This window comes from Dipodomys merriami, unplaced genomic scaffold (assembly GCF_024711535.1).
Source record: "Dipodomys merriami isolate MVZ:Mamm:240054 unplaced genomic scaffold, mDipMer1.0.p SCAF_9, whole genome shotgun sequence".
Classification (NCBI taxonomy): Eukaryota; Metazoa; Chordata; class Mammalia; order Rodentia; family Heteromyidae; genus Dipodomys; species Dipodomys merriami.
The window spans coordinates 56,119,473-56,141,632 of NW_027206512.1; positions in this window are offsets into that span (position 1 = coordinate 56,119,473).

Here is a 22,160-nt window from a genome sequence, read left to right on the forward strand (position 1 = left end):
TAGAAGAATTATAAGAAACCCAACCTCCTAGGAAAGCAAAAAGTCACATGTCTTTGCTATGAACATGCAAAAGTCTAACACAAATGATTCTTCGTATTCCCAGAATCTCTAGGTAGACATGGAGCTGCCCACTCCTTAGAGTGCCAATTATTTTTCAGTTTCAACCATAATGAAAATAGGTTTTGGCAGGTTTTCTCTTGTTTTCAAACAAAGCCAGAATTATATAAACATTTGTCATCACCAATACTGAGCTCACTTTTTCCCATACAATTCCAGTTTTACATCACATTCAATCAAAAGAAGACTTTCAGAGAAAGCATGAAGTTGCTTGTATCTTGGGTAAGTGATTTATTACTTTTTATGTTATTACAGCATCATTCTGAAAATTATCACAGGGCCACACAGTGAGGTCTAAGTAGAAAATAAACTCATTTTTTAATTCTTTGACTTAAACAAGTTCTTAAAAGCATTTGGCATGTTTAGGGAATAATTTGTATGGAAATGATTGTGTGTGTGTGTGTGTGTGTGTGTGTGTGTGTGTGTGTGTGTGTGACATTCCAAAAGGTAGATCTATCTTTCAATCCTACTGCTCCTCCATTACCATAAGTTGACCCATTTTCCTCTCCCATTCCAAGCCTGAACACAGACAATACAATATTTTGCAGGAACAAAAAGAGAAATGATTGTGAACTTTACTAATATCTCCTTCTTGACTTTCTACATGATGCATTAACAACTTAGAAAAACAGGTATTTTATTGTTTTAGTTCATTGAAATTATTGTTCTAGAGCCTCTGTTTTATACTGAAAGTGATGGAATATTTTTAGCTTGCTTTGAGGTGATTTTATTCTAGAGATTGAGGTATTGAAATATGGTTTCTATAGAAACTGTTAAGTGTAGTGACCCTTGAAGATAGACTTGAAAACATTTACCAGATTGCACAAAATTTTACTGTCCTTTCTCATGAGGTCATGGCTGTGAACTTCAGTATCCTAAATTAATTTGAATATAATTCTAACAGTGTGAGGCACATTTTTAGTACAAACATTCTCATTTACCCAAGGATAGCAATCACCTGTCGTGATAGAGCTAAGAGCTGTAAGGATATCTTAAGATTACTTTGCAATTGCATATAACATCTTTATTTTAAACTCAAAATTTGAGGTCCAAGTTAATGCTCAGTTTAGAATTCTGAGCTTCACAATCTTATTCTTCAGATATTCAGAGATTATGTCTAGTGAATTGAATTTGGGAAACCATATCTTCTTTTTTTAAATTGCAGATCCAAATCTTTTATAAATATAGTCTTCATTTCTTTTATTCGTTGGTCTAAATTCAACATCATATGTTAATTGAAATTTAGGAGGGCGAGGATAATCTTTAGAAATAATTAGTACCTTATATCACAAATCACTAAATCTTACATTCTCCATTAGAATAAAGAAAATACAAGTATGCCTTGCAACTCCATCCATAAAGGGATAAAACTATTGTTACGGCCTTTACTCCTGATTTGGCCATGACTCGCTTTAGCAAATGCATCAATAGTAACGTTGGAGAGAGCATTTGGGGGTTTATAAATAATCCATAGAATTTTAGAGGGCAGAAATCATCAAAACACCAGTGCTTTCACTAACATTGTGAGGCTGAGTTCAAGTGTTCTAGAACCCCCAAATTTACAGAATTAGAATTATTTAGGTAATAATTGCTCTCTAGAGTTATTTTGGTACTCTTTTCTAAAAGGAAGAATGATCTAAAGGATAGGGTCAAGAACCACAAAGGATAATGTACCTGAGGATTAATAGATGGAAACAATATGTCTCTAATCAAGATACATTTTAGAAAATGTGAGGGAATGGGTAGAATTGAGGGACTAGGGAACAATCAGAGGGATGATATTGGTCACGGTGCATTGTACGCATAAACTGTCATGTTGAATTGCAGCCCCTTTGCATAACTATTTAAAGAAAATAAAATATAAATTTAGAAAGGAAACTTAAAACTGAAAAAAGATGAGTTTTGTCTGGTAAGATTATCCTCGATGTATACTAGTTATTGCAAACAAGGGAAACTATGGGACCTATGTTTCTTGGGTCTGGCTTACTTCACTTGGGAAATAACAAAATGCAGAAACAAGGATACAGAATGAGCTATTGTAACAATGAGATGTACAAGACACTATGTTGAAAACGAACTTTATGACTTCAAGGTGGGGGGTTGGGGGAGGGAGGAGTCAGGGACATGGGGAGGGAAGGGATGATAGGGGTAAAACAAAGGAGGGGGTAACTGCTGGAGAGGAAATGTACTCATTGTCTTATTCATGTAACTGTAACCCCTCTGAACAGTATCCTTACAATAAAAATACATATTTAAAAAGATAAATTTTGTGCTTATGGTATAATGAAATTTACATAATTTACAAGGCTAATTTTCAGATGTACTGTAGAATATAGTCAGTATATAATTTCTCTCTTGAAAGAGATTATCAACTATTGTGTCAATGTGTAGCGCAGATACCTTGTGTTTATTATTCACATGTCATTCAATCAAAAGGAGAATAAACAACAGCATATCTCAGAATGTAATTTTAAATATGTCAATACCAGACTTTTTTGCCAGTCCTTTTACTTAATAAACAAATACTTACTGGTTAGCTGTTGTGTTTTTTTCTGTATTTGATATATAAAACATTTTAAAATCAGATAATAAAGCTAAATTTATGCTAAAATTTAAATTACATTAAATATAAAAGTATATAAGTAGGTGGATTTTACACCTGAAATATTTTTACTGCTGGGCTTGAACTTAATTTGAAAACAAATTAAGTTATATAGACATCTATCTAACTATCTATTTATATGTATGTATGTATCACATGGGATGCTACTGTACATTTGGATTTAAATATTATATATATGGCATACATATGGCTATTATACTTATGATATATGTTTATAAAGTATATATTCCATATTGGAAAAGAATTTAAATACACAATATACAATGTCATACTGTGTGCTTCTTAAAGTTTATTTTATCTTCCTCTTCAATATAGAGACATTACCAATCAGAGCAATGCATCTTCTTCCTAAGATGGAACTGCAACTTAATTTTGCTTTCCTGTGGTGCTAGGGATCAAGCTCAGGCCCAGACAAATGTGACAAGTGTTTGACCCCTGACCTGCATTCCTGCATCTATCTGCCCACTATGTGATTGTGGGATATTCATTACCTTATTTAAACCAATTTTCATAAGCCTCAGGAAATTATTAGATTTTTTATTAGAAAAATGAAATTTTCACTCCTCAAGCAGTTGGAAGAGTAAGCTTACTTACCCCTATTGTTAGCAATTTGAGATATATTAATTTCATATAGAATCAAAAAAAAATTTTAAATTAACATTGAAATACAAGAATGAAACTGAGTTCTGATGACCGAAATTAAGATCTGGGACCCACGTTTGATTGAAATCTAATATACTCCTGAACTTTTTAGTTTCATGATCCAACAAATTCCTTGAAATCTAGTTAAGTCAGTTTTATAATGGACAGTCTAGAAAGTACTGACAAATAAAATAGGCTGGTGTAAGAGTCTGGGTGACATTCTAAGGTTCTCAGACTCCCTTGTACAAGAAAGCTCTTGTCTACTTGTTCTCCTTTTATTTCTATGATTTAATTTCATAATAGACCATTGAAAGCCCCATCCAAATCCACAGAGATCAAACTTCCTGTATAAAATTCCTGTGGGCAGCTTCCATCTATGACTCTCTGAAACTTGTTACTACAAGCTCTTCAATAAGCACTTTCATTTTCCTAATGCCTGCAAATTGACAGCAACTAATATAATGCTATTATATTGTGAATTATAACAATGTGTAGCTAGAGTAATTAAAATGAAATGCATTTTCATTTTGCTTAGGTAACTGATTTTTAAACTCCCATTCTCCCATTGGCTTAGCAAGTACCACAACTCCTCTTAACTTTCAATATAGCCATTTATTTAATACAGTTAATTATATAGTTACTTAGGTTTGATGTAGGAAAAGGTAGCCTATACTAATATATCAAGCAGAAAAAAGGTTGGGCAGAGAGGACAAGATGTCAGAGCAGGTCTAGGAGTCAGCATGTTGCACTGGACCATCGCAGTACAATTGTGAAACAGAGAACAGGAAAATGTGGCTCCTACAGGAGCAATCATTGCTCATACAATTGCTTTAGTTATCACAAAAAGGATACAGAATTTAAATATTAGAAAACGGCTAAGTTAGGAATTCAGATGATCATGGTTCAAACCCAGCCCATAGAAACTATTAAGACCCCATTTCAAGCCATAAAGTTGGGTGTGATTCATTGCTTTACAACTGTGTTCCTACTCAGTACAAGACACCATGAATTACAAAGGCATAGAGAATCCAACACTTACATTTTACCTGGGCTGTTCCTGGAAGCAATACAACTTTCATAAAGTAGTTACCAGAAAGAGGTCACAACAAGCAAGAAAGAAGCAAGGAAATGTTGGGAATCTTAGTATTCAGGATTGCACCTTGTCCCACTAGTGACTTTAATTGATACTGGTCCCCAAAGAAACATAAAAAGTTTACAGAAAGGTACACTAGTATTGGTATTTATTATGCAGTTATTAATTAATAATAATAGAATAAATCTTTAAAGAAACCCAGACTAGAAATAACAATTTGGCAAACAAACAAACAAAAAAGCCTCAATAAGCTGGGTGCCAGTGGCTCACACCTCTAATCCTAGTTACTCAGGAGGCTGAGATTTGAAGATTGCAGTTGGAAGTCAACCCTGGCAGAAAAGTCTTGAGACTCTTACCTCCAGTTAATTACAAAAAAGCTGAAAGTGGAGCTATGCTTCAAGTGGAAGGGTGTTAGCTTTGAGCAAAAATGCTCAAAGTCATATGTAAATTAATTTGACAAACAGTCCTGTTTCTTGGATTGATGGTTAATTCCCCATGTTCAAACATCAGTGAACAGAGTAGAATCCCTATGACAGTTCGATGGCATTTAGAAGTAGAAGTAGGCTGGGGTGATAACTATGAACCTATAAGTTGTCTATGACGTTCTTCTCAAATGCCTGAACTCTGTATAAAATCCATAGCCTGTTAACACCCTATACTTCCTTTGCCTAAAAGAAGCTAATAGATTTAGGAAACTTGCAGAAGACAGCAAATGTTTACTCCATTCAGAGCATTCATGGGAAATTAGTATCTTTTCAGAGCTAGGAATCCCACATCACTCTGCTTGTAACTCCACGATGATGCCTAATAGGATGAAGGCAGACACAAGACAGTATTTCAAAAGGGGGCATAGGTTTTAGGAGTGTGAGACTGGAAATTAAATCCTCTGATCTAATACGAGTTTGTGGATCCAGGAATCAAAATGAACCCAGAACAAGTATGGATGAAGTAAAGAAAGGAACAGATGGAAGATGCCAATTATATCATTTGCCAATTTTATATTTTCCCTGTAACATGGTGCAGCTCCATGTTTGTGGAAAAAGAACTGCAATTGATGATAAGCATGGTTTTCTCTCCTGACATCGTCTCTGGGTTGGATTATTCTTCCTGTGTTTAATCACTTAAGTAATGATCACAAACACTCCAGACAAATGTAATTCCTCTGTAATCTCTAGATGAGAAGTAAAATGGTGGGTGTGGGAGGAGAAGCAGAAGTGACTTTGAAACTAGTTTTCTGTAAAGGGAGTGAAATAAATGACCACCATATGCTTCTAGATTGGTGAGCATTTATAAATCAGATAGCATTGAAACTCCCCAAATTGTCTGATATAAGTGTAGAGGATGTTTGGATTACAGAAACACTCCACTGCTCCGTCTGTTCTGCCCTTTGTAGCCTCTTCCATGAGAAAGTAGATGGGAAGAGGAAAGATTTCCTGCAAATGCTAACCAGCCAAAAGCGAGTACCAGGATGAGCTGAGAGCCACTTAAGAAAATCTAAAAGGATGTTCAGATGGCCGCATACATTCAGGTTGGGTTTATATGTACAACAAATTAAAGTTGGCAGCATGAATAACTTCTACCACCTATAGGAACACTGATCTGTGTATATCTGTATATGACGAATATCCTAAACTATCAAAATCACCCCAGGTCAATTGACAGTACGGGCTGAGAACCTTTTCACAGAATGCAATTCACTTAAGATTTTCTATAATTCTTACTGGATATTGCTCTTAATTCTCCAAAGCAAACAAGAAATATATAGACTTTAAGAATCATTTATGGGTGTCAAGCAGAGTCAGAAATAGGAATCTGTACAAATACCTCAGAGATAGGTGTAAATGAGGATCCTGGTTATTGACTGGTTATATTTTGAATCTCCTCTATTCTTTTGGCTAAAGATTTCACTAAATTTTGTGGGGGAGAAGGATGTTATGTAGATGACTCTTTGCTGATCTGGGAGTATAGCTCAGGAGGTAAGTGTCAAGAAAACATACTCAGAATCTATTCACTTCCCAGCACCATGTAGAAATGGGAAAACAAACAATAGTAAAAGCAATAAAAAACAATGAAGTAAAGTAAGGACCAAATGTGAATATGAGATCCAACTCTGAAAAAAATCAACAGAAAGAGTGTCAGCAGAAGTAATATAAACCAATAATAACCCTGAATACAAAAATGAGAAAATAAAAATGAAACCGATTTCAAACTATTGGCATAGTGAAAAAAAATGAAATAGCACAGCATCATGGTGGACAGTGAAGACTTTAATGAGAGGAAGCGAGAAAACTAATTTGACTACTAGAATGAGTTAAAGAGAAAAAATAACTAAGAAAATAAAAGAAGAAAATATATACAGACAAATATGTATAGGCATAAATGAAGGGATATATATATATACACACACACACATATATATGTATATATGCGACGTATCAAATACAAAAAATAGTCCTAATAAAAAAAGAAATTGTTGTGATGACCAACTGGCCAAATGAGAAAGAATAGATATTACTACAAGATATCTTACAAGCTACACTTCTTTTTGTGTATTTAAACTATGTACCTCTTGGAAGCAGCTTTATATCCTTGGAGAGAAGAAAAGGCAGGTATGTCTTCCCTTTATGTGTGTTGCTCATGTCAAGATTTCAGGATCAGTGGAGGGCTGTTCAGACTGGAGCTGGATGGCACATTTTCATTCCCTGCTCATTCATAGCATACAACCTACTCTTCCTTGGCTGGAGCTTACTTAGAACGGATTATCTCAGTATACTCACAGGGTTGGGCTTGGGGCAGGGTCCCACGTTTGCTTGCAAAAATGTCATAGAGAATGGATGAACAAATTATGCTGGGTGGAGCAGGTGCAACCAATCCCTTGTCTCACTGCCAGTAACTATTGTTTTCCACATCTCACGCATACTTTCAATTGCACAAGCTTGTTCAGTGTTCTAACTCTCTGAAGCTGGTTGCCAACCTGCCAGTCTTCATGAAAAAGAAAGATCCACTATTTTCCATCTCATTGCATATATTTTTCACTGAGATTACATCAGTGATTTTCCACCAGGCTAACCAGAGCCACAAGATAGACACTGGCCAGGAAAGCATGACAAAATATATTCAGCACCTACTCCCATACAGAACATGCTCCTAATTTGCCTACAAATGAACTACCACTTCAAGTATCAATCATTGTGTCTTTTAGTATTATGATTACAACTAAGTTTTCAAATAGTTAAATTTAAATGTGGCAAATACTTATTACATGTTCAGGTATTATACCATGCTTTGCACATATCTACAGAAATGAATGTACTTGCAACTTCTCTCAAAAATGATTTGAGATAGTGTGGTGGAAAATAAATGTCCATTTATCAACTACAATACGAAATAGAAAGAAAAAAATCCTGTAACAGAGGTATGCAGTACACACAGAAGATGGGTGCATATTTGCATATATACATATGTATGTATATCTCTCTATATAGATGTTATATTTAAAGAGTTATGTTTTAGTAACTTGAAAAATTATGTCAATCAGGATCAGTCATACCCTAGATCATTGCAGCACATCTAATCTCATGGGGTAACAGTGTAAGTGTGCTATTTAGTGAAGCAGTCAGATGAATCATTCTTCAACTGAATATTCACAAATCTATGGTTGAGCCACAAGGTAGATTAACACTTACTTTGCTCCATTCCAATACTTACCACGAATTCCTGCAACTCACACTGATATTTTTCTTGAACACAGCTTAAAACAGTATGACTCACTTAGCAATAATCTGAACTGTGTATGTTTGTGACCTGTTAAAATTAAAATTACATGGGGAATAGTTATACTTTGTGCTCTTTATATCAGTGCATGGTATTATGACTTCTACTTATCACATGACAGGAACTTAATGAGTGGCTCAACTCAAGGATGTTGATTCAAACCCAGAATTAGGACGAAGCAATACCACCAGTGACCAACAAGTGAAAAATGTGGAGACAGTTATATTGAAAGATTATCCTATCCTTGGGTATTGCTCCTTTGAAATATTAAATTATGTAAGTTTATATATATATATATATATAATGAGAAAGAGGAGATAGCTGTTATGTTATAGATTATAGATTACATGTTATATCCGAAACTCTGCTCAATAATCTATTGTGGAGAAAAACAAGTCTCCCTAAGAATGCAGAGTATTCTACCTTTCATATTTCAACAATAATAGAAGTTTCCTTCGTTTTTTCACTGGGCATGTCATTTGTAAGTGTGAAGGCCCATTTCTTTTCCTTTAAGCCAAATGTTGACATTATATAAATAAAATCCATGAGAGATGTTCAATAGCAGTAAGCCTACAGACTAGAAATATGAACCATGAATGGGAATTTCTTCTCTGGTTTATAAGGATCTCGTGTCAAGTCAGCTTTGAAAAAAATCTATACCTGCAATGTATGACTAAACTTATTGTCAACTGCATTATATTTTCTCTTGGCCTTTTAACCTTACTTTTTGATTTTCTTCAAAAGCATTGCAAAAGCATTTCCTTCTGTGGTAGAAAGTTGGGAATCAGAGAAGGTGTTCTTTCCCCTTGTCTATTAGCTCATACCATTCTCATATTTTTCCTATTGAGAAACCCGGCTTTCCGTTAACATCTACCTCTCTAACATGTCAAAGATGTTAATTTTTAATTCGAAACACTTGTCTTAATAAGTATGGGTGAGGTCATGTTAGCTTTATTGTGATAGCTGAACAGTCCCTTACCAAGTGTGTAATAAAAAGAAACAGAGATATTGCAGCTCTGTCTCATTGGAGGCAAAAATAATAAGAAGTGGGCCCCAGAAAAAATTGATATCAGGTTCCATATTTTGTGAAGTGTTCCAGAAACAATCTGGTTTCAACATAGTGCAGAGTCAAAGATAATTAAGGGGTCTGTGAATACCATGCTTTCCAACTCAGAGAAGTGACAGGATGACATCTTTGACTTCTATAAGCAGAGTGATCTTGTGAAACTATTCAAAAGTGGCAAGACTTTGTTTTCTTAATGCTAAAATGGAGATCATAGCTATGTGCCCCTGATAAGGTTGCTGGTATGCCTAAATGGTGTGATGTACATACAGTTTTTGATGCATTGTAACTTTAGTATTTATAACCAATTGTCATACATGGGTAACTCTCTCCTCCAGAGAGCTCATCATATTTGTCTTTAATTCCTGACTATGACTTGCCATGCTAAAAATCTGATCTTTGAGGGTTTTTTTTGGTATTACTCAGGGCCTTGAACTCAGGGCCTTGAGCTTCTTCAACTTAATAGGTTTGCATGTGTGCATATGTCCTCTGCTGGCACTCTACTACTTAAGCCACATCCCTAGCTCCGCTTTTTGCTGTCTATTTTGTACATTGAGTCCTGTAGACTTTTCTGTCCAGGGTGGTTTCACGTTGAGATCTTCCATAGAGTTCAGCTGCTGTGCAGCTACATTTTAAGAGTAACTGAGCTAGTGTCTCTATGCTTTTGAACTTGTCTCTGTTTTTTAACTTGTTTCTTCAATCTTCCCTGTGACCCTATGCTCTGATATTCTAATGAAATATGTCAGCTTTCATGGAAGTGTCTTTGTACGTCTGTGCTTTTGCCTAGAAAAGTTTATTCACGTATATAAGTTTGTAAATTTTACTTTGAAGACTTTGGTCCCTTTCTTGGTCACCCAGTGTGTCTCCTTGTCTCTTTCTCTGTCTTCTTCTTCCTGATTTCTCTGATCACTCTCCACCCAATTCCACTCTGTGCTCTGGTTTCACACTTCCCTGCCTTGACTATGCAGACATTCTATCCTTTTCTCAAGGCAAGAGGAAGAAGACATTTATTTACTAAGTTTCAAATACGGATATTTTTGGCTGGTCATAGGGCTTGAACTCAGGGCTTGGACACTGCCCTCTTTTTTGCTCAAGGCTAGCACTCTACCCGTTTGAGTCACAACACCACAGTTTTCTGGTAGTTAGCTGGAGATAGGAGTCTCATGGACTTTTTTGCCTGACCTGGCTTTGAACCAAGATATTTGGAGCTCAGCTACCTGAATAGCTAAGATTGTAGATGTGAAGTACCAGGCCATGGTTTACAGATTTTTTTTTTTTTTACTTTAGTGTGTTTGTTTTCTCCCTAATGGAAATCCAGATCTAGCTTTTAAAAAATAAAGTTGACTTCATCTTGCCACAGGATGACTTTACTATCTGTGTTTTTCATGTCTCAAACCTTTCTGCTCTGACTGCCATGGTTAGCATCCATCCCTAAAGTCTCTGTGTGTCATAAGTTTCCATCATGGAACACAAAAACACATGCTCTTCTGCCTTTTACTAATGACCTTAGTGCTTCCTGCCCTGTATTTTGGTCATATGGACATATTGAATTTCCTATCATCATTTGTGGACTAGATCTAGGTCTAATTCTTTGGTTTTATCTTCAGTGATGAAGAGTAGTACAACAAATGACATTTTAATGTTGCTTGTTATATTTAAATAACTAATGGTATCAAAACATGAAGATGACTAAAAATAATGATCCACAGGGAAAAGGACATGGATGTTAGTTGTGATTGTCATAGGCTCACATATAAGTGGTCTGTGGTTTTGGGTCATGAGTTTCAATCACAGTTAAGACTAGAGAGCAATGCCACAGTCAGCATTATGAGAGTGAGAGAATTATTTTGGGAATTAGACCTCAAACCAGTATGGGAAGAATTGGAAAAACTAGCATTTAAGTGGAGAGGTCAGCCGGGCGCCAGTGGCTCATGCCTGAAATCTGAGCACATAGAAGGCTGAGAATTGTGCTCCTAAGCCAGCACAGGTAGAAAAAGTATGTGAGATTCTTCTCCCAAAATAAGCAGCCAAAAACTAGGCTGAAAGTGTACAAACTCTGGTGCCAGAATAGAGAGAGAGACAGAGAGAGAGAGAGAGAGAGAGACAGAGAGACAGAGAGACAGAGAGACAGAGAGACAGAGAGACAGAGACAGAGAGACAGAGACAGAGACAGAGACAGAGAGACAGAGACAGAGAGACAGAGACAGAGAGAGACAGCGATACAGAGACAGAGAGAGACAGCGATACAGAGACAGAGACAGAGACAAAGAGAGACATACAGACAGTGTTTGTGTGTGTGTGTGTGTGTGTGTGTGTGTGTGAGAGAGAGAGAGAGAGAGAGAGAGAGAGAGAGAGAGAGAGAGAGAGAGAGAGAGAGAGAGAGAGAGAGAGAGAGAGAGAGAGAGATCAAAGATCAGTTTCCCTCTGGAAGTGCTGATTTAGAGGAACAATATAAAGGTTTCAGCCAAGCAATTTTGGCTGTTTAGTGGATGTTTAGTCCCCACTAAATAGTGGGGACCACAGAAATAGAACTTGTGAAGTCTATATCTTTTCTTTGGGTAGCTTCTGCCATCATAGATTCATTCAAGTGTGTGATGACAGGCCAGAGTTTCTATTAGTCATTGGATGGCACTCTCCAATATGAGCTGGGCCTAAAGCATGGCAGGGCAAGAACATGCTTTTTTGTCTAATTGCAATTGTCTTCCATGGGAAAACACTATTTCTTTACTTTGGCATTTCAAATCTCTTGCATTTACCATTTAGTTCCCCTAACGTTAACCTGGAGACATATAAGGAAAGGGATAATGGGGAACATAGTTCCCATTTGCTAATCTTATCCAGGTAAATATAGCACAATCCATTGTAGCTTTGTAAATCATTGCTCCTGGAGGACTGCTTTCTGCTTTCTCTGAGAGATGTGGAGGAGGAATAAATGGAGTTCTAAGGGTCAGGGGAGTGGAAAAACAGTCTTCAAAACAGATTTTTGAAGAGTTTAAGGTTATTTGCTGATTATAGTACTGATGCCTAAATTAAGGGCTATTAGGAAGATATCACCCTATATATTGCGCTTAGAATTACACACATCAAAATCACTTCAATTATATACTCCATTATACATACTTCCATTTTCTTAAGAACAGATGGAATGCAGTATAGAGTTTGGAACTTTTGTTTTGTCATGCCAGGGCTTTGAGCGGTTCTTAATTCCAGGTGTACTTTTTCATGTATACAAAACTCAACATCTTTGAAGCCACTTGTGAAAGCCATTTTTAAACATTTTATTTTATTGTAGAGATTTTGTACAGAGGGGTTGCAGTTACATGAGTAAGGTATTGAAAGTCATTTTTTTTTTGGGGGGGTGGGTCCGGTCGTGGGGCCTGAACTCTGGGCCTGGGCACTGTCCCTCAGCTCTTCAGCTCAAGGCTAGCACTCTACCACTTGAGCCACAGCACCACTTCCGGCTTTTTTTCTTTTTGCTTATGTGGTGCTGAGGAATCAAACCCAGTGCCTCAGGCATGCAAGGCAAGTACTCTACCATGGAGCCACCTTCCCAGCCCTTGAAAGTCATTTTTGACTCTTGGTCTATGTTAATTTTGACACATTTTGTCCTATGGACATATAGTTATCACTTTAGACAAGACTTAAACCTAGGTTAAGGAATCTAATATCTTAATTGAGGAGGAGAATGGAGTTTGGTTTGAGCTTCCATAGTCCAAAATGTATTGAACTTTTAGTTTAATTAGAACATACTTTTTAAAACAAAATGCTCTTCCCCTTATTCTTTTGCATTTCATGCCATCAACATCCTATCAAACTCTCTCAGAGAATGACCAAGACATGAAATAAGCTTCTAACATTAGACTTACCTCAGGCCTAGACAGTTGGTGTGATTTATAACAGTGAGCTTTCTCTATTTTTTTTAAAATATTTACTTTTACTTTGATGTATAGAGGGATTACAGCTACATAACTAAGGTAATGGGTACATTACTTGTTGAACATTGTTACATACTCTCTTGTTTTTCTCCTACTTTCCTTCCTCCTCCCATTCCTCCACTCACGCCCAAGTTATAGCGTTCAATTTCACCCTAGCATCTTGTGGGTATCAGTTTTCATTGGTTCATTTTTTCCTTTGTTTCTCCATTTTGTTATTCCCCATCCTTTACCCAAATCAGATAAGCAAGAAGACACAGGTACCACAATCAAACACAGTGACGACAGGGGATAAACCAAAGGGAAAAAGAAAAAAAAAAGAAAAGAAAAAAGAATTTCATTCAGTACATTAAAAACAACAACATCAGCAACAACCAAAAAAAACCTCTTTTCCTTTATCTTAGAGTTCATTTTGATTAGCATCATTTTATATGGTCATACGAACATACCCATTGAGTTATTGTGATCCTCTGCTAGGGCTGTCCTAGACATATACTAATGGTTACGAATTAGGGAAATTATGGAGCCTATGTGTCTTTGCGTCTGGATTACTTCACTTAATATGATTTTTTCCAAGTCTTTCTATTTCCGGATGAATGGGGCAATGACATTCTTTCTGATGGAACCATAGGATTCCATTGTGCATATACCACATTTTCTTGATCCATTCATCTACTGAGGGGCAGCTAGGTCTCTACTTCTTGAACATTAGTAAAGACACTTGTTCAGATATCTGTGGTTTTAGAAACTTTTCTGATTTGTATTACTGAATTAATTTCTTCTAGAAAAATATCCAGTTGCTGCTTGCATTCTTCCTACCATGATCATAACCATTCCATGTTCAAATTGCCTATACCACTAGTAGATCATGCTATTTACTTTTGAAGAGCAAAAGCATGACTGTTCCATAGGTTCCTCAAAACCAAACAAAATGCAACCATCTAAAAACTGTGAAAAATCACTGGCCACATAAAAGTTAGCAAGCCGGATTTGGCCTATGATGCAAGCTTTCTGACCTTGAACTTAGACTATTTCTTGTGTTTGACCTGTGTTTTGGATCTTTGGTTCCGCTTTACTTCTCTAATTTATTTGAATGGACATGAGGATTCACCACACATCCTTAACTTATTTTTCTTGGCTATTTTCAGTAAAGTCCCAATTGTATTTTGAGATGGATAAACCTGATTGATTCTGCATGTCGTGATATATTAAAATTTGAAATAAATCCCCAAAGATATTCAACAGCATATGTTAACATAAAGGGAAAAAAAGAAAAGCACAAATCTCCCTTTACTGGAAGTATCTCAAGAATGTAATGAAAACTTGCTTTATGAATTTGGGTATCATAGAGGACTTATTTGTATTGTCTAAGAGGTCAGGAAGTATCTTCAATGACATTCATTCATTCAGCACAGATTTACTTCACCTCTAAATTGTGCTAAGGATTTTTCTAGGCATTATCTAATCAGAATACTGTGAATAACAGCCATATCCTCCACTTAAAGGGATGGGCTTCTACAAGAGAAACTAGACAAGATGAAATGTGACAGATACTATGCAGAGCTTTTATTACCATAGCAACAGAGGGTCCACTGCAACACCTATGGCAACAGTGTGGAACTCTTCCAAATGGAATCAGGGAGGACTCCTTTCAGACTTCGGATGTCTGAGTTAATGCTCAACTCTAAGAGTTCAGGCTGATGTAGAAGCCAAAGGGAGTGCTTTTGCAGGGAAAGGATCTTGTAGAAAGGCAGAGAGGGAAAAAATAAGGCTTCAGTATGCGTAGGGGCTGTGGATGATTTAATGAAGCTACATGGTAGAGAATAAGATGCAGAGTGCTTGCAGCTATTCCTGGCACAAAACTGATTCTTGGTCAAAAATAGTTGACAGATTGAGTGCCAGGAGATGAGCCTGGAGAGGGCGGCTAGACCCAGATAATCTATGGCAAACTAGGAAAAGTGGATCTTATCCAAAAGACATAGCAGGACTTGATAAATGGACTGACTTGATGAAATTAGGGCTTTCAGAAAATTTAATGGGGTAGCCTTGTGTGAAGTGATCAGAATGAACAAACAATAAGCAAGAGAAAGGTCTGAGCCAGCTTGAAGGGAAGTGTTCTACATCACTTCCTCTACACTTAGTCTTCGACATCACTGTTTTTTGGTTACCCTGTGCCTAGTTTATCTGATTTGGGGAAGGGAAAGGGAATAGCAAAATGGTGAGACAAAGGACAAAGGGTGAACCAATACAACACAGATACTCACAAGACACTATGTTGGAAATGAACTTCCTAAGAGAGGTGAGTTGGGAGGAAATGAGAAAGGGGTAACACTTTGACAAGAAATGTACTCATCGATTTATTTTGCAGCTGTAACCCCTCTATACATTTCCTTTACATTAAAATAAAATATAAAAATGAAAAAGGTGAGACAATTACTTCAAATAAGAGGGGAGTTGAATTTGATTATCAACATGTAACCACTTTGGACAATTTTTCTAATAATGAGTTTTGAAATAAAAATAAATGGTAAAATAATGCATTAAAAACACCAAGATTATAGAAAAATCCTCTTGTGTTTTACATCCCCTTCCCAGATTTTTTTTCTTAGCACTTATCTTCAATTTTCAACCTCTATCATGTTTGCCTTGGTATGTTTTTGTTCTTTTCTCCAGTGGCTGGTGTGATTTCTAGCACATACTAGTGTTGAATCACCTTCTATTGAATGAATGAGCGAAAATGCTATAAACTATTTCCACAGAAAAATTTAAGCACTAATTTAAATTAAGCACTAATTTAAGACTAGGCAAGAAAATTATAATGAGACAGAAAATAGCACATACTACAATCCTAAGTGCACATAGACAGAATCGCAGGCCAAGTTTTGTTTATTATAACTGTAATTCCTCTTGATCGCCTAATTAATCCCAGAGAGATCTAATTCTTGAAAATGAAAATACTACACTTCTTGTTGCAGGGTTAATTTGTATTTACCATCTACAGTTTGGTGAATGTTTTTGTTTTCACCATGAATATGTATGGCTTGCTCTGGGCATCCAAAGACAATTTGTTTCTCTGCGTCTCACGTATCTGGCCTGCAGTGGGACTGACTTGGGAAGCAGTCTGCTAATTCAGATTGGATAAATTATAAATAACAAATTTAGAGTCAATTAGTTCACTGGGAAAATATAGAATGCACGGAATGTGGATCCCATCAGACATTCTTGATCAGACATTAGCACCCTGCTAATTCAGATCGAGTAAATTATAAACAGCAAATTAAGAGGCATTTGGTTGATTGGGAAAATATATAATGTATACAATGGAGATCACATTCATTTCACTTTTGAATATATAAAAGCCATGGGCTTTCTTCAAATAGTCATGTGATTTTCTCATCTGATGCTGGGTAATTTAATGAGGATATAAAAATTAGAAGACCTTAAATTAAAATTTCAATTTCTGGCATTGCACAAAAAATATTGTTTCCTTTCCCTCATCTTCTGATGTGTATCATAGATCTCAAAAGAAAAAGAAGCAGCTGAGATGAATGTGTGTTAATTGCAAGTGTAGTTGTTTGATATAGTGCCTTAATTTTATAAGTGAGGAGTTTAGGCTCTGAACTAATATCTGCCAAAATCTTAACACTTTATAAAGAAGAGATCATAGACAGTATGTATTTTGTGTGTGTGTGTGTGTGTGTGTGTGTGTGTGTGTGTGTGTGTGCATGTGTATGTGCACATGTCTGTCATGGGACTTGAACTCAGAGTCTGGGAGCTGTCACCTGAGCTTCTTTTGTTCAAGTCTAGTTTCTATCACTTGAGCCAAGGAGTGACTAGTGCCTTTTTCTGAATAGTTTATTGGAAATAAGAATCTTACAGACTTTCCTACTGAGACTGTCTTTGAACTTCTATCCTTAGATCTCAGCCTCCTGAGTGGCTCAGCTTTAAGCATGAGCCATCAGCGCCCACCTTGAGACCATAGATTTTTTTCTAATCAATTTTTTAAACTTTATTTTATTGTAAAGATGCCATACAGAGGGGTTACAGATACATGAATAAGGTAATAAGTACATTTCCTATTGAGCATTGTTACCCTCTCCTTTGTTTTTCTCCTACTATCCCTTCCTTCCCCACCTCCCCCACTCCCTCCCTCAAGATGTTGTAAAGTTCATTTCCAACATAGTGTCTTGTGAGTGTTATTGTTGCAGTCCTTTCAGCATTTTGTTATTCCCCTTTCCAATTAGATAAATGTATATACAAGATGCAGGGTACCAAAATCAAATATGGTGACAACAGGGGATATACCATAGAGGAAAGCACATACAAAAGAAACAAAAAAATCACATAGTACATTATAAACAACAACAACAAAGAAAAACCTCTTGTATCCATATCTTGGGGTTCATTTCGCTTAGCATCTTCTTATATGGTCATTTATACATAGCTTTTGAGCTTTTCTGCTTATCTAATAACATTATCCTAGACATGTACTAATTATTGCAAATCAGGGAAACCATGGGACTATGCTTCTTTGGGTCTGGCTTACTTCACTTAATATGAGTTTTTCCAAGTCTTTCCATTTCCTAACAAATGGGGCAATGTCATTCTTTCTGATGGAGGCATAGAATTCCATTGTGTATATATAGCACATTTTCTTGATCCATTCATCTCCTGAGTGGCATTTGGGTTGGTTCTATATCTTAGCTACGGTAAATAATGCTGTGTTAAACATAGTTGTGCTGGTAGGTTTAGTCTGGTATTGTTTGTTATCATTTAGGTAAATGCCCAAAAGTGGGATTGCTGGGTCATAGGGGAGCTCTATGTGGAGTCTTTTTTTTTTTTTGGGTCCAGTCATGGGGCCTGAACTCTGGGCCTGGGCGCTGTCCCTCAGCTCTTCAGCTCAAGGCTAGCGCTCTACCACTTGAGCCACAGTGCCACTTCCAGCTTGTTTTCTTTTTTGCTTATGTGGTGCTGAGGAATCAAACCCAGGGCCTCATGCATGCAAGGCAAGCACTCTACCACTGAGCCACCTTCCCAGCCCCTATGTAGAGTCTTTTGAGGAACCTCCATACTACTTTGCAGAGTGGTTGAACAAGTTTACACTCCCACTAACAGTGCAGTAGGGTCCCCTTTTGGCCACATCCCCTCCAGCATTTGTTGTTTATTTGATTTCTTGATTATAGCCATTCTAACTGGGGTGAGGTGGAATCTCAATGTTGTTTTGCTTTACATTTTTTATAGCCAGAGATGTTCAGCATTTCTTCATGTGTCTGTTGGCCATTAAGGGCTTCATATCTAAAACATACCTACAAACCCAAAAAATTAAATGCCTCAAAAACAAATCCTCAAAGAAAAAACTGCCCCATTCATAAGTGGGCTAAAGCCTTAAAGAGAGGCTTCTCTGAAGAGGAAATAAGAATGCCCAAGGGACCACAGACTTTTCACTAAAAGTATAGTGCTCTGCTCCCTGCTTACCTTTTCGTAGCATTTGTACCTCTTGCAAATTCCTAAAAGTCGGCTGCTATAAACTGACTTATTTTATTTCAACTTCAATTTAATTTTAAACTTCAAGGGTTCCAATGAAAAGCCCTGACACCCACAAAAATTATCATTTATGTACCTCTAAATTTGTAAAAACTATTACCTATTTAAATCCTGAAAGGAATGTTTATGAGGGAGTATTTAGTACAGCATCATTTGTAGGGAACTGCGAAGAGTGAGTTACATACACAAAACACAGGGATGGGTCTAGAAAAGTATATCCCACCATATTTTTCTATCTACCTATCATCATCTATCTACTTATTTCAGTTTGTTCAGATCCAGTCTTTGTATGTAGCTCAGGCTGGCCTTTTAAAACTTTCAACCCTCCTTCTTCATCTTCTTGAGTGGTAAGATTACAGGTGGGTACCATCATGCCTAGATAAAGTTCACTTTGACCCTATGGAATTAAATGACATTATTTGGAAATCTGAATTATTTTTTCAGTTTAACTTTAGTTGTAAGTAGTTTGAACATTGATGATTATTTCTGCCACTAAACTGTTTTCCCACAGACATTCATTCATACCCTCCTCAGCCTGATATGTTTTGGTGAACCTGGCACTTTCAGAAGAGCTTCTCTTGCTGAAGGCTAGTGCTCTACCACTTGAGCCAGAGCTCCACTTCTGACTTTTCTGGGGGGAGGAGTAGATCCTTGGATTAGATAGGAGTCTCATGGACTTTCCTGTGGTAGCTGGCTTTAAACTGGGATCCTCAGCCTCCTGAGTAGCTAGGATTACAGGCCATGAGTCACTGGCACTTGCTTTTAGCTGTATTTTTCCAGAGCTTCCCTTTACTCTTGCTTTGTGTCTTGGCTTACATAGCCTATCTTCTTAACACTTTCCTAGAACGATTCATTTAGTAGTGTACCTTCCTCTGCCCATCTTATTTCCTTCCACATGGATAGGCGACAAGCAAGCTATACATGTATCCTGCTTATTTGAGTGTTATGATGGTTACTGTTTACCATTCTCGTCTCCAGTGATTGTAATGATATCCAACATTTACTACATGCTCAACCATCCCCCACTGAGTTAATGTGCAAATTCATGGAAATCACAATATGCAATATTAAGTGAATAGGATAGATGTTGAGCATATAATGAGGAATTTACATAAATTAACACTATAGAGAGCAGTGTAGTTTAGTTCTGTTTCAAACTCAGAGTCTGCTACCAAATTTCTTGTCTACGTTGTGAGGTAAAAGTCATAAATTTGGGGGCAGGGGGAGGATGGAAGGGGAAACAAAGGAGGAGGCTACAATGCTTGATAAGAAATGTACTCATTATCTTGTCCATGTAATTGTAACCCCTCTGTACAGTATTTTCACAATAAAAAATAAATAAAAATTTAAAAAAAGAAAACTTTCAAGTTAAAAAAGGATAAAAAAGTCATAAATTTGACTTATTTCTTGTTTACTGTCTGTAGGAATAGTAAAACCTGTCATGTTTGAAGTTTGTTCAATGAAAAATCAATTATAATTGTCAAATGTAATTTATAACTAATAAATTGTACCTGAAAGTCTTTAGATAAAGGCCTTGGGAATTTTTTTATATTGTCATTCAGTTTTTTTGAGTAAAAATTTTTAGGTTTCCACTACCTATAAAGAGAAAAAGAAACTACTTTCCAGTATTAAGAGTTCCTGAATTTAGCACTTTGTGGTGTAAGCCATGATACCCCCACACACACACACTCACACACACACACACTCACACACACACACATACAGTCAAACACTGGCCTCTTTCCTGAGTAGCCTAGATAACTACTAATTCATACATTTGAGTCCAGTTTAAGTGTAATATGTAATGATTGGAATGATATTTGTGTAAAACAAAGATCTACAAATAACAATGTAATACCACTACAGGATAATTAGATATTAGTTCACATAAGAATGAGGGGTATATCAAATAACATGCATTAAGCAAATTGCACAAAAGATCCTGTCATGTGTAGGGTGTATTAAACCTTATCTCTTCAATAGTGATTGCAAAAATTGAATACAAGCAAAAACATATGACCTGAATTACTCTAGCAAGCCTAGGTAATAGAGAACATTATTCTGTGAATGAAGAATGAATTACAAATTTCAATTTCTTTCTTTCTTCCTATGTTTCTTTCTCAGTGTTTACACACACACACATTTGTATGTGTATGTGTATATATAAAATGTGACTATATATTTATTTTTAATGACATATTTATTTACCTTTTTTTTCCTCTATAGTATCGACACATGAAAAAGAAGTGGTATTGTCTGAGATAAATAACTAAAAAAGAAAGAGTAATGAGTACTATTTTTATTAATAAAAACAGATATAAAGTTGATAAGGCAGTTTTTCAGTATGTTGTGCCATTGACAGTAGATCAATCTTTCTATTCTGTTTGGCTCTCATACATGAAATTTTTTTGCTGTGGTTAAACACAAGTGGGAAAATAAACAGAGATAGATTTAGGGTGAAACATCATACACATACATATATACATATATTCACACATATAAACACATATATGTGTATCTATCTATCTATCTATCTATCTATCTATCTATCTATCTATCTATCTATCTATCTATCTATCTTCTTTGTAAAGACTGTTGAACTGTGAAGATTTAATCATTAAAAAGTAAAATATTCCATTGGTCCTGAGGTCTGTTCTTGTGCCAGTACCAAGCTATTTTGATTACTATGGCTTTGTAGTAGAGTTTGAAATTTGGTATTGATATTCCTCCAGCACTGTTCTTTCTGTTAAGGATTGTTTTTGCTATTCAGGGTCTTTTATTGTTCCATATGAATTTTTGGATTGCCTCTTCTATTTCTTTGAAGAATGAGGTTGGAATATTAATAGATATCGCAATGAATTTGTAGATAGCCTTGGGGAGTATTGCCATTTTCACGATGTTGATCTTTCCAATCCAGGAGCATGGGAGTTTTTGCCACTTTCTAAGTTCTGTTTTGATTTCCTTTATCAGGTTTTTAAAGTTTTCATCATAGAGATCCTTCACTTCTTTGGTTAAGTTAATTCGTAGGTATTTTATTTTTTTGTGGGGCTATTACAAATGGAGTTGCTTTCCTGATTTCAGCCACACTTTTCTCCTTTTTGGCATACAGAAAAGCCATTGATCTTTGAGGGTTAATTTTATACCCTGTTACTTTACCAAAGTTTTGGATCACCTTGAGTAATTTGGGAGCGGAGTCCATGGGATTCTTTAAATACAAGATCATGTCATCTGCAAAGAGGGAGAGTTTTACTTCTTTCCCTATTTGGATCCCCTTTATATTTGCATCTTGTCTTATTGCTGTAGCTAGGCATTCTAATATTAGATTGAAGAGCAGTGGAGAGAGTGGACATCCTTGTCTCATTCCTGAGTTTC